This window comes from Aedes albopictus, chromosome 2, assembly GCF_035046485.1.
Source record: "Aedes albopictus strain Foshan chromosome 2, AalbF5, whole genome shotgun sequence".
In the NCBI taxonomy this organism is placed as follows: domain Eukaryota; kingdom Metazoa; phylum Arthropoda; class Insecta; order Diptera; family Culicidae; genus Aedes; species Aedes albopictus.
This window is the reverse complement of record NC_085137.1, coordinates 171,595,674-171,615,221: the sequence shown is the minus strand read 5'-3', so window position 1 is coordinate 171,615,221 and position 19,548 is coordinate 171,595,674. Positions and strand designations below refer to the sequence as shown.

General features: G+C 41.3%; 1 protein-coding gene across 1 annotated transcript in view; it reads right to left on the bottom strand.

Moving 5' to 3' along the window:
• The window catches only part of LOC109398642 (selenoprotein H), a 199,827-nt gene that overhangs the window by 106,173 nt on the left and 74,106 nt on the right, over positions 1 to 19,548 (bottom strand). The window lies entirely within an intron of this gene.

The window sequence follows — 19,548 nt, the reverse complement described above, 5'->3', positions numbered from 1 at the left end:
TATACGAACCTATTGTAACACATAAATGGCAATAAACATCAGTATTATTATCGTCTTACAATGGGGGTGCGTCCCATGCAACTCCTTTTGCTTCCACGTTACGATCATCTCGTCGACGGTCTTGATGTCGCAGTTCAGCTGATAATCCTCCTGCGCCAGATGCAGGGCGCTGTAACCGTGGTCAGCTTCACATACAGTGCGGTACATTTCGTGACGGTTCTGGCTTTCTACGAAATATGCCCGCAGCTGCTGGATCTGGGAGACACATAGTGCCTGGATATCGGTGACGCCTCTTCCTCCTACTGCGCGTGGCAGGGTGACTCTCAATAGACGACTTTGGATGGCGCATGCGGTGCTTGGTGAACGCCACTCGTACTACTCGTTCTAACGCCTCGAGGTCAGTCTTGGTCCACTTTACCACCCCAAAGCTGTAGGTCAACAGGGGCACAGCAAACGTGTTGATCGCCTTCACCTTGTTCCCGGCTGACAGAAAGCTCCTCAGAACACAGTTGACACGATGCAAGAACTTGTCCTGCAGTTCCTTCTTGATCGCTGTGTGGCGAATACCTCTAATGTCGTTTTCGTTTTTGCGGTGGAGCTACACCGGTGTAGCACTTTTGCACCGAAAGTGTTCGTTTTTGATTTTCGTGCTGCACCGGTGTAGCACTTTTTCTGCACCGCTCAAGATAGTGCAGCACTCAAAAATTCGAGAGTGTAGCAGGTGTATACCGTGTCCACCAATCAACGTTTGCAAAGTTGTAAATATTTTGGTTTTTATTCACGCACATCAATGCAACTGCACCGAAAATGTTCGTTTTTGTAGTGAAAAGTGTAGCACGAAGCGGTGTAGCACCGCCACAAAAACGAAAACGACATAAGTTGCAGGAAGCCGAGGTACTTGTACACTTCGCCTTCAACCATATTCCGAATCTCCTGTTTGTTGACGCGGAAACAGCTGGCGTCCACTACTTGACCCCGGCGAAGATGGACTGACCGACATTTGTCAATTCCAAACTCCATCCGGATGTCGTTGCTGAACACCGTCACAAGCTGCAACAGTTGATGCAGCCTCCCCAACTAACAATCACTCATTTAACAGGCACCATTATGACGAATTAATTCAGCATAATGCATAATGTTTAATAACAATTGAATTATTTTCACGTATAACCTATGTTCGGGTTTTGTTCACACAAATTTGGAGAAGTTATAAAGCATCATGTTGTGCACCAACCTAATTTTTTGTTGTTCAAAGCGTTTTACAAATGACAAGAAAGTTGTTATTCAGCTTTGGCAAAAATAATTGAAAATAAATAAAATGCAAAAATGTTGAACTCTCAAGAGAGTAATTATTTGCTCTCATGTTGAGAACACCTATTATGAATAAAAATTACTTTAATCTATGTTCAAAACACTTGAGAATTTACTACATCTGATTGATTCACGGTTGCAGCGACAGACATCACCACTTTCAATACCCGGTAGTGTTAACATCACGAATGAAACAGATTTAAGCTGGTAATTCGAGCATTCGGAAAGATTTTTTTGGATTCTGTGGAATGCAGTGCGTAGGACACGTCAGGAAGTACAAGCCAGTACAGTGGTTCCCAAGGGCTCTTTCAACTAGTGAGATTTTATTCATATCGTATTTCGTGTTTTTGGGGATATTCGTGAACTGCGATACTTATTATTTGGGAACATATTAATTTCTAATAATAATTTCTTCCTAGAAATGTTCATCATGCAAGATATCTAGATATCATTGTTTCAGTGTGGATTTGGGACTTGTAAGAAAGCTTCATTTTTTATTTCATTATTTAGTTATTTATCACTTCTCATTTCAACGTTTTTTTCCTTGTCCTAGTGTTTTATTGGCTGTCTACAATCTACCACGTGGAGGTCTCTGCGAAAACGCATCACTTACCATCTCACGTTAGTCGCCATGTCACAATACTGAGGGAGGAGTGCTGTGTAGGTGCCATGTGCCAAACTCGTCCATGTCAACCGGTGTGTTTCGCTACTCGGGCGGGCGGGATCGTCTCAAGTAGCATCGGTATTAATGTAGTAGATGCATATGGTAACGTAGGCACTAGCACGAATGTCCAATTAAATTAGAGGATAAACAAGTCCGAACTCCCCCGACGCGATGGCGGTGATGGTCGGGCCGGGCTCTTAATGTCACTTAATTATATGCGAACAAAATTGCACATAATTTATATCAAATTGCTGATTTTAAATGTCTCATTTAAGACTAAATCTGCTCGGCCGTCAGGCAAGCGTGCCCTAATATTTATTGCCGCGTATAGTCTCATCCCATACTGTTGTGCTGGGTTCAAGCTATTTGAATTATGGGACTACGTCTATGTCCATACGGATTCGAATCAACAAGCGACATGCTCGGCGATTCATGACAAAGCTTAGAGATTTATGTTACTCAATGTGAATGATCATTGTAGGAAAGATACTGTACTTCAACTCTTTCTCTTTTTCATGACATACAATTCTGAACTTTGACACTTTGGCATGTCTACATCACCAGAATAACACAGCGAAACAAAACATAACTTTAGGTCTGTCCAAGGGTCTATCTCAAACGCAAACTTATGTGTCTCTATGCAAACCTCAGCCACAGAGAAACAGACGTAACACTTAGAACAAATTATATTTAAAATCATCGTCCCGAAATCGTAATCACCCAATGCTAATCATGCCGTGTTTGGACAAGCCACCACTAGATGTCGGTCGGTAGTGAGCAAACGTCAAACAGGAGCAAAAACGATACCAACGCCGCGACTGGTCAATTGACCAACTACCAAACATTTGAATTAATTGTTAAAATTGTAATCGATGGGAAGCGAGTAGAGTGTGACTTCTGTTTCTCTGTGCCTTAGCCTTTGTTCTCCAGGTGAAGCGGCTTATAACAGCGTCTGTTTCCCATGGGGCATGCATGTTAGGGGCAGTTGATCAGCGTCCGAGAACCAGGGAAGGACTCTAAGCTCATGTAAGTACTGTGTGTACTACGCTCCTCCGTAAAATAAGGGATTGCTGTCCAGCTTGTGTCCGGCCCTACGAGCCAGCCGTAAAACGATAATTGCATCGTCAAACCAGCTGCCTGCACCAGATGATTTTCAGGATCCGGGAAACCGAAAACTTACCACAGGTGTGGATGAATCTGCCAAATTCACACGAAAGGCAACCATTTGGAGTGAGGGAACTACAACGTCGTCATTTTTTTTTTTAATACTGCCCACGAAGTTCTACTACTGCATGCGTAAGAGTTTCGGGTGAACTATCCAGTTTAGTTTCCCAGGTCGGATCTAGCCGGAGACTACGACAAGGCAAGGGCGTAGCCAGCTTTTCGGTCAGAGGAGGGCAAGCACCCTTGAAAAATTTGTACATACTAGCTTTTATAACTAAACCCAACACGATGAAATTGAATATAATAACATTATATTTTAAAAGCATTATTTAACACTTCAGCAATACCGCTGTTGTATTTTGTACAAATCGTTAAAAAAACTCGCCAACAAATCAACTTTTTTTTAATGATCTTTAGTTTAGTATTAATGATCTTTAATATCAGTTTACATAACAAGATGCAGAATGAAGATTTTTACAGCACGGTGCTGTAAAAATCGAGTTCTGCACCGAGTTGCGAACAACGCTTTTTTGCTATTTCATAAATTACCACTTATTGATAGTTTTTAACAAAACTTATTCATCAAACTGCACACTGATGTTCGTAGCCATGTTTTTCAAAACTGCGTCCAGAAAGCATAACGATGTTGATCAAAACTGAAATCAGTGCTGTAATGGTTCATTACGCAAACCAAATCAGTGCTGTAATGCTCCATTACAGCACTGCTAATTTGGTGTGGGAAAGTAGGCCTTTTCCTGGCAGATTTGCGTGAGGTAAACAGCCTATTACGATGAGAAATTGAAAATAAAAACATTTTTTTTACACAAATCAACGTTGTGCTGGTAGCGCTGGGCAATTCCTGGAAACTCATGCATCTGTTTCTTTTGGAGCACAGATTTTTTTGTTATTATCTACCAAGCTTTTGTAAGAAATTATAGCTGAACTCTTTTGACTAACTCAGAATTTTTTTCATGATTACCTTCAACATTTTTTTTTTCCAGTAGAACATAATGGAAACCCGTCAGAAGATTTTTCAAAAATGTCTACATAATGTCTCCCATGACTAAATGTTTTATATACTCATATACTGCATATACTCATCAAAGAGCATAATCCAATAGAAATTTCAATTGAAGGAAGAATTTTTGAAGGTATTCTCGTAAAAGCTTTATAACTATCACTGGAGGAAACCCTCGAGTTATTCCTGTGAGAATTCCTGAAGGGAATGCCTGGAGAAATTCTTGAAGAATTTCCTGGAGGTATTTCCGGAGAACCCAAGTAACCAGTAAGCCGTAAAAAAATGGCATCATGTCGGTTCTATAGTCGATAGTAGAACAGGGCTAACAGAGCTAAAAGAAATTATATCCTCCAATAGAGCTGCTCCAAAGCCACATTTGGCGAATTATTCGGTTGATATACGGCCAACTCTAATCTTTCGTACCGAGTCTCTGACAAGAAATCTGTCAAATCTGGGACAAGGAAAATAAAAAACAAAAAAAGTTTTTCTGCTGTCCTTTTCATGTTTCTTACGTGTTTCAGTTCAATTGATTTTTTTTGTTGCTCGATCCAGATTTCAGTTAAGGATCTCGAGGATTCCTCTTCAAAACTCGGTTCTCATCATGCTTGCCATCTGCTCTACCAATACACCATGATATTAGCTCGCAAAATACCACAGCTCGCAAAACCAAACCAAAGTTGAATGTTGAAGCATCCAGTAGGAACTATATAAATATTAAATCAAATATAGCCAATCGTCTATATTGCAGGAGGAGAGAATCAAGATGGGATGCATTATTTATTAGCGCAGATTCAAAAACATTCAGGGAATTTCCCGGGGAATCCATGACGATACCAGAATAATAAAAAATCTCGCGAAAATCTTAGCTGTTAGTTAGAAGCTCGAAACTTATGCCGTCTGTAATGCAGGAAACATCAACGGCACTGCAGCTCCAGTTCAGCTTCAGATCGCTGGCAGCTAGTTATAAATACTTGAGGCAGATATCATGCCGGGGAAAATGCTCGGCGATAGTCCTAGAAGCTGCTAGTCATTTAATCAATTTGATGCTGCAACCAGCTAGCAACACAATTTCCGCAGAGTTTTACTCCCATTCTTCGTCTCGAGCTTCGTCTTTAGTTTTGTTTTGTTCAGAATTTCTTCTGATTGACACAGCTGTCATGCACGACAAGCCGTCCAACAGCACTGACAGCCGTGTTATTCGACTTATAGGCACAGGACCTGCAAGCCTTACAAGAAAATGTTATATACCTATATACGGCCTACTTTACTGCTCATGGTTTACCAGGCCTATAAGCATTTGAAAACCTTGTGCAGAGCTTATTGACACTGAAAAGCTGCTAGATGGCCTTTCAAGTACTTACAACAGTGCTTATGCTTAGTGGTTACTTGGGAACTCTCAAATAATGGAATTTTTGAAAAGATCCTGGAATTTTTTGAAAAATAATTGTCTTGAGGAGGTATTTCCGGAGAACTCTCAAATAATGGATATTTGGAAAAGATCCTGGAATTTTTTGAAAAATAATTGTCTTGAGGAATTTAAGAAGGAATTCCTTGAAGAGTTCCTGGTACATTTTCTATAAAAATTCCGGGAAGAATCCCTGGAAAAACTGCAAATGAGTCTGCCCTGGGTGAATTCCTGAAGGATTCCCTGAAAAATGTCTGAAAGCACTTTTAGCATGTCAGTACTTATATGTTCACAGTAAGTCACTGTGACTTCTACGCAACCAAAACCGAATGTTAGGTTTCCATGAGAAATTCTTCAAGTAATTAAAAAAAAAACATCAGGTAATCCTGAAGAAATTCATGGGTGTATCCCTAGAAAAGGTGTTTGAAGGGTTTCGGAAATTTCTGAATCAATGTTTGAAGAGAAACTGTGATGAATTTCAGAAGAAATCACTTCAGGGATTCCTGAAAAATTCCCGTAGCAATCCCTGGAGGAATTTATGAAAGTACACCTGTTGGAGTTCCTAAAGCAATTACTGGAGGAATATCTCGAGGAATTCCTGGAGGAATGCGAAGAATTTATGAAAAAATCCTGAAGAATCTCTGAAGAAATCCCTAGAGGATTTCCTGGAGATATTCCTAAAGGAATTTGCTGACCTTATTTCTGAAATATATCCTGAAATAATTCCTGGAGGAATTCCTGCGCTAATTCCTGGAGGAGTTCTTAGAGAAATTCCTGGATAAAATTTTGGAGGAATGTCTGGAAGACTTCCTGTGGGAATTGCTGGAGGAATCCCCGAAAGAATTCCTGGAGGAATCTCTGGAGAAATTATTGAAACAATTATTGGATGAATTTATGGAGAAATCTCTAGAGAAATTTTGGGAGATTTATATTTCTATTATTTCTCTATTTCTGAAGAATTCCTTCAGAAATTTCTGGAGGAATATCTGTCTGGAGGAACCTCTGAAGATATTGTCGGGCCGCCACCAAACCGGACTTCGCACAATCAAGTCGCGACGCGACCCAACTCGCGACGTTTTTGAATCATGTTAAAAGTAGTGCGCATCCTTCCCGTTGTTGTCAGCAACACAGCGCACTAGTTGCGAAACAGATGCGACACTTGTGGTCCAAGGAAATGGCAATTTTTGATTGAATGTCTGTCCTGATTCCAACCGGATAGACAATATTGCTAGGAGAATTTCTGAAGAAATTCCTAAAGAATTTCCTGGAGAAGTAGCTGACATAATTTCTGGGGAATGTCCAGGAGTATTTCCTGGAACAATTTCTGGAAAAAATCCTGGAGGATTGCCTGGAGGAATCTCCAGAGGAATTCTTAAAACAATTACTGGATGAATTTCTGGAGGAATCTCTAGAGAAACCCTGAGTGAAATTCTAAAAAAAATCTGATGAAAATCTAAAAAAAATACCTTTAGAAAATCCAAGAGGAATTTCTAGAGGATTTTTTTTCTTTCAGTGATTCCTCCAGGGATTCCTCCAGGTATTGATCCAGGATTTTCTTCCAGGAATTCCCCAGCAGTTCTTCTAGGAGTTTCTCCTGAGATTGTTTCAGGAATTCTTCATGGGATTCCTCCAGGAATTCATGCAGGCATTCCTCCAGAATTTCATCCAAGAAATTCTCCAGGGTCTCCTCGAGGAATTTCTCCAGATTAACCCCAAGAATATCTGCAGGAATTCTTCCAAGAATTTCAACAGGAGTTAATCTAGGAATTCTTTCATTAATTCAGTCAGCAATTCATCCAGAAATTTCCACTGGAAATCCTTCTAGGATTTCTGCAGAAATAAGGATTCCCCCAGGGATTCCTTCAGAAATTCCTTCGAGGATTTCTCCAGAAATTCCTCTAGGAGGATGGAGTAATTCTCGAAGGAATTTCTGAAGGAATCCCTGAACTAATTCCTGGAAGAGTTCCTGAAGAAATTCCATGAGGAATCCTGGAAGCAATCCCATGAGTAATTGCTTAGGAAATCCCAGGAAAGCTTTCTTAACAAAATCTTGGAGAATTTCCTAAAATACCTAGAGAATACCTAGAAAAAATATGAAGGTACACATGTCTGGAATAAATTCTGGGCGAATTATTATTGGAATCTTTGGATGGACTCCCAAAAGAATGTTTTGTACAATGTTTTAATGAATTCCTGGATTAGTTTTTAGATTATCCCTATTACAATTTTCTGAAATGGTTTCTGAAACATATTCCTGCTGAAATACTTTGAATTATTCCAGATTGAATTATTGGAGCAATCTCTAGTGGAATTCTTGAAAGAATATATGGAGAAATCCCTGCAGAAATCTCTTTTAAAAATATCGTAATCTGGGGGGTAGTTGATCAGCGGGGTGAAGTTGATCACTACGGGATCTCCGTCGTTACACGGCTGATGACACTACAATTCTGTTTCAAAGGAATAACTTTTGACGTAAATCATTTAATTCTCCAACCACTTAACCTAATTCAGGCCAAACATGTCTAAAGGTCCAATCTGCAGAAGAGAGGCTCTCTTTGGTTTCCCTCTCTTTCGTTAATATCTCAGCTGTTTATTTGTATTTTGATTATCTCCTTGCATTGAACGATGGTCAAAACAATCGTCTTTTGATTTGTACTGCAAAAATAGTTGAAAAGTGTACCATTACATTGCAATAATTGAAAGAGAAAGTGAACAAAGAGAGCCTCTCAAATGCAGATAGGACCTATCGAAATGTTTGGCCTGAATTGACAACTCTTTTGTCCCCCAGGACACTGCGTGAGCGACTCCAATTGGCAGCAGTACTTACACTTTGAACAGCGCCTAAATGTATTCTATTCTAATTCTACTATATCGAACTGGTTGTCTTTGCGCTGCTGTCACTTTTCTACCTTGTTCATGGTAGACAGATGAGCACGAGGATGTTTATGTATGGCTCTTGTTGCCTTTCCAGTCCGATTGGGGGTCCAATATGAAATGCCGTTAGCCGATATCCATGTTTCCGGGTCCGTTAGAGCATATGCTCAGAAGAGGGTCAGCTGTCAGCCGCCATCGGGGGAAAGAGCAACTGACGAAAAAATGCAAGTGCCGGGGTTGGGATCAAACCCATGAGCATCCACTTATGAAGTGAACGTGTGACCTCTACGCCACGGGCTCCGGCTACGTAAATCATTTGTTTGAATATACAGTCGAACCTCCATGAGTCGATGTTCCTTGACTCGATATCGACTCATGGAGGTAATTTTTTCCATAGTGAAAAATAATTTATGGGTTACTATGATGGTCCCTCCAAAATGCTTTCCAAAGGATTCCTATTCCACTACTCGATATTTCCATGAGTCGGTGGTCCCTTCAATATCGACTCATGGAGGTTTTACTGTATTTGAAGAAGTTTTTAAGTCAATTGTGTCAGTTTTTACATAAAAATATCGACTCTTTAGTTGTGTATTGAAACTCGATGAAAAGATTGCCTTTCAAAAAATCGCCTCTCATCAACGCTTTGTATATCAGATGACTTACAAAATACTTTTATTACTTCATGGTAGGCTTTTTGAACATAGCTTTGAGTTGAAATTGATGTTATCATACAAGTTTTATTTGAGAAAAGCATACTTTTACGAAAGTAAGACGATTTTCAAGAAATTGCCTAGCTTTAGGCGCAGACAGACGTTCTAGCTCGAACAAATTTATTCAAATTTTCTATATAAATTTTCACTAGCGACACCTAGGCAACCAATTGCCACAGTGTAGTTGACAGTTTGAAAAACCACGTGCTTTCAGCCGCTTACTTACCACCCAATTCACCACCCACCGAGAAATAAAATCAAAACACTGTCAAAATCATTCCTACATTTGCGTCACATTCACAAAGATTTTCCAATGCGAGTGAAGTTCATCCAAATGCAGTTCTATTCAAGCAAATCTATGTAATAAAAAAGTTATAATGTGTAAAATAGTTTACAAGAGTCCTGCGCTAATTTGTGCAAAAGATTTTAGACATTAAATAAAAGTCATTTACTCTGTACAAATTATGTGGAAATATTATTAGCGTGCAACACGTGCGATCTTTTCCCGCCATCCGGCAGGAAGACGACCGCCACTTGGCAATTTGTTGCGGCCATGTTTTTTACACAAGCTGCTGAGTCAAACTTGAACGTCTGTCTGCGCTATAGGCGTTTAATGAGGGCCATTCTGTAACTTACTAAACTTAATTTTATTTTTAACATACAAAATACAACAGTTGTAAGAATTTTAAAAGCTTATTCAGATTCAGCATGATCATGTTTAGTTAGTTCAATAATTTTCCAATCCTAAAATGTTATGTGATTGGTTGATCAACTTCACCCCAGATTAGAAGTTTTAAAATTTAGCCATTTGAACATTTTAAAAAAAATGTAGCAGTTTCTTGTAAGAATTTCGTTTACGGAACTTGATACAGGTCCACTCTCTACATGTTTTGAAAGTATTAGTTCGGAATCATATGCATTGTACCTGATTTTATTGGAAAGAATAGAGGCAAAGTGATAAACTTCCCCCCAAATTACGGTACCTAAAAGGATCTCTGTTGACAGTCCTTTGAGAATCCCTGGAGAAATTCCTGGAGGAATCCTCGAAAAAAGCACTGGAACAATCATTGGAGGAAGCTCGGAAGATATCCTAGGAGAAATTCCTGGACGAATGTCTGGTGAAATCCCTAGAGGTATTCTTGAACAAAATCTCCGAAGCAATCCATGATCCTGGAGGAACTCGTCGATGCATTCTGGCAAAAGTATCAGTAAAAATTTCTGAAAAAATCGTGAGAAACCTTTCTCGGAACAAACTTTGAAACAATCACTTTCGGAAACCTGCAAGATGCCCATGGAAAAAATCACGAAGGAGAAATTCCTGGAGAAGTCCCGTCAGGAATTCCTGAAATAATCCCTGGAGAAGTTCCTGATAAAATACTTAAAGGAATTTCTGAAGGTGTCCTTGAAAGAATTCATAATGAAATCTCAGGTATTTTGCTCTTAGCATGTCATTTGTTTGAATTGAAAACTAGTGAATACTCGTGAATAATGTACGGCCCCTGCCCCCCTCTGGCCATGCCCATGCGACAAGGTGACGGACTCTCATGCCTACTCTTCAACATCAATTCGGAAGGGGTAATGCGAAGAACCGGGCTCAACACTGGGGTAGGATTTTCACAAAATCCGGTCAACTTGTGTGTTTTGCTGCCGACATGGATATTATCGCCCGCCTCCCGCAAACTTCAGGAACCTTGTTCGGTATATGTTGCTGAGCTGGCAGCAATCAACGCTTTGAGGATGATTTCCAACATGCCCGTAGACCATTTCTTCATCTTCTCGGATAGCCTTAGTTCGATTGAGGCACTCCGGTCGATGAAACCTGTAAAACATTCATCTTACTTTCTTACAAAAATAAGGGAGCAGATAGGTGCACTGGTCGAAAGATCATACAAGATTACCTTTGTATGGGTCCCCTCACATTGCTCAATTTATGGCAATGAGAAGGCGGACTCTCTCGCAAAGGTGGGTGCACAGGAAGGTGAGATCTATGACAGAAGAATTTCACACGATGAATTTTTCCATTTGGTTCGTCAGAGTTCTCTTCAAAGTTGGCAAAATGATTGGCGAGATGGCCAGCTGGGACGGTGGTTACATTCTATTATTCCTAATGTTTCCTTACGAGTGCGGTGGTATGGTTTGGATGTAAATCGAAATTTCATTCGCGTGATGTCAAGGCTTATGTCCAACCATTACTCGCTAGATGCGCATTTACACAGGATTAACCTCGCGTTGAGCAATGTTTGTACTAAGTGCGGTTCCGGTTATGATGACATCGACCACGTAGTTTAACAGTGCCCGGATAATGACGCCTCCAGAGCACTACTTTTGGATACCCTTGAGGCCCGAGGTAGATAACCCTTTGTTCTTGTGAGAGATGTGTTGGGGACCCGCGATCTTATCTATATGCGGTCCATTTATGATTTCCTTCGCATGTGTTGTATAAAGATCTAATCTTTCCACGTTTTTTCTCCAGTTTTTTTTCTGTTCTGTCCTTTTTGTGTTTTGCTCCTGGCCATCCGGTTGACGAAAATCCGTGACAGATACGCGTGGTACCAACATTAAAGGCGACGAAAATGCCAAGATACCTCCCGGATGAGCTGCAGTGAACCTTGAAACCCTATCCACACCATGCCTATCATTGAAATCATGTGACCCGCTAACCTCGAGCAACCACGAGTACCCTGGCCTCCTCCCAATACTAACCTCGGTTAAGAAAGCTATTAACTGTATGTAATTAGATACCAAAAATAAATTTCGGCTCCGTAAAGCGTTACACGCGATTGAGCCCAAAAATAAACGAACTAGATAAAAAAATGGATATTATCGCCAGAACCTTAGGAATGATGGCAACCAAGCGCGAAGCGGCAAAGGTCGGACTGGTGGTTAAGGAGTTACATACCTTGCGGGGATAAAAAATGATGATCGTCATTGGTATCGGTTCGCATTCTTCTTTTGTTAACCAAACCAACCCACTAACCCAGGGAACTAGGCCCGGAATCTACAGGTTCTGCATAGGTAGTTCCTCCAAATACAGTGCTGACTGATTAGTTAAGCTCAAATACCAGTCTTCGGGCCAGATTCAGACCAGTGCAATACATGTTCTAATGACAAATTTTCTAATTTAACTTTGAGTGTTGTGACTGCTCTGCTAATGTCATACTGCATCCTTTCGTGGACCCATTAGCTCACTAAAGACTTACGATATGCTTTTGAAGCGTCATAAATAATTTGGAAAGCAAAGAATTGCCGGCATGCAAATATCTGCAACGAATAGCTCCTCACCTTGAAACGTTAGCCTCTCCCCCAAATCGAATCGAGCAATGTCTACTGTAGCCATACTATCATACTTAAAACGCCATAAACATAAATCAGCCCATGACAACAGGTGCATCTTTGCCGCGTCAGAGAGCTATCGGCTTGCCATTACTCGATTGTACGTAGGAGCGTTATTACTCTCCTCCCCCGACGACCCACGCCAGGTCCAGAGGAGAGCTCCAAGTATGTTGGTCGATGTGGCTTTTCAGTACTGAAACGAGCTGGCGCAGAGGCTGCAGCAGCAGGAGCAGACCCGTCTCGGGATGTAGGTAGGTATGTTACCGAGAGAGCAAGTCAGAGCAGCAAGTGTGTCCCACAGCATGGAGGAGGGTTGGCTTGGCGTCGTATCCATTAATAACATCGACACGATTTTTACCACCTTCTCTGTCCCGTCCCGGAGCATATGCGGTATGTGTAGGTACCTTCACTTTTCAGATTTCGGATGACCAATAACGTATTGTGGGAATGCTTGATGGGTTTCGGTGTCCTTTAAATGATTCAGATGCGCTTCGCTTCGCAATTGCTGGGTCTAGTCGGTATTTAACCGGTATGTGTGGACTATGGTAGAACGTGGAGAGCGTTGGTTGTACTTGTCAGGGGACACGTACGATCATAATCTCTTCTGACTGGTCGAAGGTAAACCAGTTTATTTTAAAGGATCGATGTTATACGAACAGTTTTGTGTCCATCGATCTGTAGCAAGCATCAGTGTAATGTCTAGTAGTGATGAGATTGGTCTTGTTGTATCGAACACTACACTTGTATGAAAAAACAAAGCATTAGAAATTAAGTGCAACGTCCCAAACGCGTCCGATTTGCTTATAATCTGCTCAACATACATCTGAATGGCCCAGGCCCAGGAAGTGTGGGATTTGAGGTCCATCTCTACAGGCAAAGTAGAAGACAGGACTACTCCCCCGACCCACTAAACACATTCCCTTTGCCGCCTCCTTTGTCTCTCTGGGACCACCAAGAAGGCATTTCTAGACCAGCATGTGCAAAGGGCGGAACAACCATTGCAAGCCTCAGATTTATGCGTCCCTCCTTGGAGTATCGAACATCGATGACACGCTCTTTGGGAAGTCCACCAAGGTAGTCTGCTGGTGCTTTGCCAGCTTCTTGGGTTGCCTCACCACTTGCTTTGTCCTTGGAAGGTTGGCAGAATCAATCATCACGCCCGCATCCAACTGCTCTGCAAATATCAAGAACTTATAATGCGTGCACCGCGATATGACCTCCTTAAGGCTGAGGCTCTATCAGCGTGCACCACATAATGTTGCTGACAATGGGGCCTCCAACTGCACCGGCCCTTACCGGGGACCCCTTTTCAACCACGGGATTGGATCCAACCCAGTAGACCGACGCCACAAAAGCAACGCTATCAGGATGTTCTCCCCGCGATTACTTAATCGCTGTAAACGTCGATTTCGACTTTCGTAGCCGCCTTTAAACCCCTGGACCACCTCTTGTATAGCGTCTGAACTAGCCATTCTCCGAGTCCACGCGCCACCTGCTTTGTAGCTCCAAGACGATATGTGGGTGATGGCCGTTGAAACGGCATTCCATCCAAACTCGTCATTACACATCCTCTGGACAAGATTGTCCGGAGTTGAGTCCTCCCTGCATGTGGCAAGCATGCGATCATGCATTGTGCGAATACGCGGGCACATGAATAAAACGTGTTCCGCCGCATGACCCAAGCGATGTAGATATTGTTGGAAGCAACCATGGCCTGAAAGGACCTGCGACAGGTGGAATGTTGCTTCCCTATGGCACCTGTTAACTCAACTATCTGCCTTTGGGATGAAATTGTGTGTCCGTCCTTCCTTTGGTGGAATTGCCCCACGCTAGCTGCCATTTGACCGCGAAGGTGAACCAGGCAGTCCTGCGTATGCCTATTGTGCCACACATTTCGAAGCACTTTATCATATCCTTCTCAATCTCAATAAGGATGGCGATAGGCACCATACCATAGTGATGACGCAGAGTGCATCTTGTGACACGTTCGCACATTAGCATAAAAGCTTGTTACGGTAACAGTCGGTACCTACTTAGCGTCGCCATACCTTACTGGCTTGCGTTTACTGGAATGCATCGCAGAGTATTGAACATCCGGGTCAATGTGATTATAGCTGTGGACTGGGGGCTCTCTTGCAATGTTTATTTGACAGAACACTTCGAAGTGATACTGTAATTGCCTACACTGATTCTGAACAACCACCACCTTAGTTTTGCGGTGAGATAATTCCTCCACATACACTGTGGTGCATAATTGATCGGACAAACGCCGATTTTCATACAAAATGGCCAAGTTTGAGATGCTGTAACTATGGTTTTCTTTGGTGGATTGAGCTCAATTTTTGACACGGAACTACGAATATGCTGAATTTTGTGTATACGTATAAAATGTTTTCGTTCACAGGTCTAGGCGTGGCAAGGCGTTGAAAATATTGCAAAAGTGATCGGACAGCAGCACGCGTGTAAATCAAAGGGGTACCGCTGTCCGATCACTTTTGCAATATTTTCAACGCCTTGCCACGCCCAGACCTGTGAACGAAAACATTTTATACTTTGTATACACAAAATTCAGCATATTCGTAGTTCCGTGTCAAAAATTGAGCTCAATCCACCAAAGAAAACCATAGTTACAGCATCTCAAACTTGGCCGTTTTGTATGGAAGTCGGCGTTTGTCCGATCAATTATGCACCACAGTGTATGTGGTCGAGTGGGTTGCAATCAATTACATTACATCGATCGATTCACCGTACACTTCCAGCGTAATATCGTCCGCAAAGCCAACGATGGACACGCCTCACAGTGGGACGAATAGCCCAAAACGTGAACTTTTTTCAGCAGCGTCTTTAAACGTGTTTTAATCGGCATGGTGTCTTCGGATGAAAATTTTATAAAAATAGGGCTCGTCGAATGGCGTTTAGTTTTAGTTCGCAACTTTGCCACAGGCGGCGCTGTAAAATCCAACTTTTTTGTTTGACGTTTTTTCAATATGGTGTCTTCAGCAAAGTTGTAGATATGCTCACTACAAATATCTTTGCCGAAGACATTAACCCTCTATCTCTACATTGCTTCAAGATACAGACGTATTTTATGAATGACCCCCCAAAAATCGTTTTATTCATATATTTCGAAAACGCGCAGTTTTAGAAAGTTGCAATGTTCTACAAAGTTGTGTAAAATGTCAAAAGAAACAACTTTGTAGAAGTGAATAGGGTTCTAAAATGGCAATAGGGTTAGTTATAACTATTTTTGAGTAAAAAATAGCCGTTTTTTAAGGCTCAATAACTATCTTGGATGCAAATGGATGCAAATCAAACCCCACTAGGTTCAATATGTATTACTATTAGTTGAATATCCTGATGTTTTCGGTTGTATCCTCGAGTATCCTTAGCAGGGGTTCTTAATCTTACTAGAGCATATTTTTGACGCTAAAACAATAATATCAGTTTTTGTGTGTCATTTAGAACCCCATTATCTTCTGTGAAGTGATAAATATTAACTATTCGCATAATTGTATGCTTTATTGCGCCTACAAAAATCAATTATTATCGAATTATTATCATATTATTTAAAAAACATTGCATAGAAATGAGCTAAACCAGTCGGTCATATGTATCCAAGTGATCTCACCTGCAAGCAAATTTTATTCGTGTGTTCAAAACATAAATATAAATCTGGCTTTCGATTTGAATAGGTCGAATATGGGTAGAAATCACAGTCAAAATACGACCTATTCAAAACGAACGCCAGAAATATACATATTCTTTTTCAGCACGTATAGTAACCGAACAAAAAGCAAGTCTAGAAAACCTGAAATCATTTGCGTTAGCATTGGTATCCATTTTCCCAACTTTCAAACATAGCTACAAATTGATTTGTAGAAATGAAAAGGAGCATTTTCAGCTATCGGAAACAACATGAATTTGAAAGGTGCCGAACAAGCGGGAGAGTGTGTGTATTTATACGGGAAGCTCAATGAACACATGGCACAAATAACTCTCGATTAAGCCAGTAAAAGGGTGAAACAGCTTCTCTAAATTTGTTCTAATATTCCAACACATACCCAAAACAACTTTTATGATTTTTGATTAGGGAAACCTTTACTTTTCATCAAAGATGTTGTGCATATCCACAACTTTTTTGATAACTAGAAATCATTAAAACATTTTGTATACAAAAGCTTATTTGCATTCATGCAGGATTTATTTAGAGCATTCTTACAGCGATCGAAAAATCTCATGCCTGTTGACGCTTTTAAGTGAATTAGAAAATTAGTAATTGGGTATTCGACATTAGAAACGTAGTGATTTAATATGAGTTGACTTTCTGCTTGTTCGGTTACTATACGTGCTGAAAATAATATGTGTATTTGCTTGCTGGTGAGATCACTTGGGTACATATGACCGACTGGTTTAGCTCACTTCTATGCAGTGTTTTTTTTTAAATAATATGATAATAATTCGATAATAATCGATTTTTGTAGGCGCAATAAAGCATACAATTATGCGAATAATTAATATTTATCACTTCACAGAAGATAATGGGGTTCTAAATGAAATACAAAAAATGATATTATTGTTTTAGCGTCAAAAATATGCTCTAGTAAGATTACGAACCCCTGCTAAGGATACTCGAGGATACAACCGAAAATATCAGGATATTCAACTAATAGCAATACATATTGAACCTAGTGGGGTTTGATTTGCATCCATTTGCATCCAAGATAGTTATTGAGCCTTGAAAAACGGCTATTTTTTACTCAAAAATAGCCATTACTAACTCTATTGCCATTTTAGAACCCTATTCACTTCTACAAAGTTGTTTATTTTGACATTTTCCACAACTTTGTAGAACATTGCAACTTTCTAAAACTGCGCGTTTTCGAAATATATGAATAAAACGATTTTTGGGGGGTCATTCATAAAATACGTCTGTATCTTGAAGCAATGTAGAGATAGAGGGTTGATGTCTTCGGCAAAGATATTTGTATTGAGCATATCTACAACTTTGCCGAAGACACCATATTGATAAAACGTCAAACAAAAAAGTTAGATTTTACAGCGCCGCCTGTGGCAAAGTTGCGAACTAAAACTAAACGCCATTCGACGAGCCCTATTTTTATAAAATTTTCATCCGAAGACACCATGCCGATTAAAACACGTTTAAAGACGCTGCTGAAAAAAGTTCACGTTTTGGGCTATTCGTCCCACCGTGCGCCTACCAGGAAATTTAACTTCAACACCTCGTCGTACATGACATTCCATAGCACCGAATCCAGGATTATGTGGTTATGAGGTTATGTGAAAGCACTTTCAATCCACCTCTGTGCCGTAAACTAGTACTCGATTCTGGAAGTAAATTCCGAGCCCAGACACAGGAGCGCACAACAATAGACGCCCAACTGGCGCTATTGAACGCGTTCCTTACATTCAAAGTCACTACTGAACAGTAGCGAATCCCCCTTCTCTTACGCTGGAGCGCTATCTCGGCGGTTTTTGAAACCGACAGGATATCATCTTCGGTCGACCTCCCCTTCCGGAAGCCGAACTGGTTGCTCGAGGGACCATTTGCCCCTCGTTGTGCCTCAACATTCTATTGAGGATGATCTTTTCGAGCACCTTCTCCATCGTGTTGATCAAGCATATTGGTCTATAGGGGTATCCGTGTTGTTGCCCTGCCTTTGGCAATAGAACCAGGCTCTGCTTATTCCAAACTTTTGAGAAAACTTCCTAGTCCACAGGCATCTGCATAATATACCTGAACATCTTAGGAGCCTCTGCAATAGCTACTTTTAAGACCAAATTCGGAACTCCACCTACGCTGAGGGATTTTGTGATCCCCACAAGTTCCTCGTTGGAGACCCTCTCCTCATCGCCAGCCCTAGTCCCTAGCGGTCCTACGAAAGCAGGTCAAGGACTAGGATCATGACACGGTAAGAGACCCTCGGTAATCCCCTCCAATTCTCTGTAGGAGCTTTAGCAGCGGCGAACACCACCTACCGTTCATTTGCCCTTCTTCAGATCGTACTCGCTGCATCCACCACCTAGCCCGTAGGCAGGTCTGCACCGCGGCCCGCAATCGCTTGATTCCACCAGTAAGCATTTATAGGGTCGGCTTGCCTAGGCATGGTTACATTGCACGCACGTGAGAGCACCGCTATCAGCTCGCTACCTTCTAAACCAAACCATAGGTTTCGCTCACGGGCGGCGGAGCGTCTCCCTAAACATCTTCCACCTACGGTGGCTTGCCTTTGGCCTAGCCGCCTCTTCCTCAACCCACTGCATGCTGCTGTTGTAGTCGATGCTATAGCGAACTGGCAGGTGATCGCAGTAAGTATAGCTATCGTCTACCCTCTAGTTCGAACTACTAGTTAGCCAGGACTACACAAGGTAACGTCGGTAAATCGCATCTGCTCCGTTCCGACTAAACGTACTTCTGGAACCGACATTAGTCAGATCGACATCTAGCATAGCCAGTAGTAAAATTTGACCCCGCCGGTTCGTAAAACGGCTTCCCCATTCCATGGCCCAGGCATTGAAGCCACCCCCTATTACGAGCGGCCTTCGCACTGTCAGCACGGTCGTCATACAGTCCAGCATCTGCGTGATCTGCTCGATCGGTCACCACGGAGGTGCATAACAGCTACAGAAGAAGACCCCATTGCACAATGGTCCCAGGTCCGAATCTAGCTAGACAAAATTATTTACGGCGAAACTATTGATTTTAGCTATATGGTGTCTTTGGGAAAGTTTTTCCAAAATTTGTGTCCTATTTAGTCAATAAATTGAAATTAGGGTGGTCCAAATGGTTTAAAAGATTTGTATATCAACTTTTTTGTTTTTCCAAATACAGCTATACAATGTTCTACAAAGTTTTAGAACAATTCATTTGGAGCAACTTTGCCGAAAAAACCAACCTCCTAACTATTACGGTTGACGAGTTATGATTTTTTGAGGCTTGGATGTTAGGGTGGACCTTAAAAAATCAGTTTTTTGCTTATAACTTTTCATAGGGACATTTCTCGCAAAAACGTTGTTCCGAGCACTTTTAGATCTTTTGATTTTACACTTT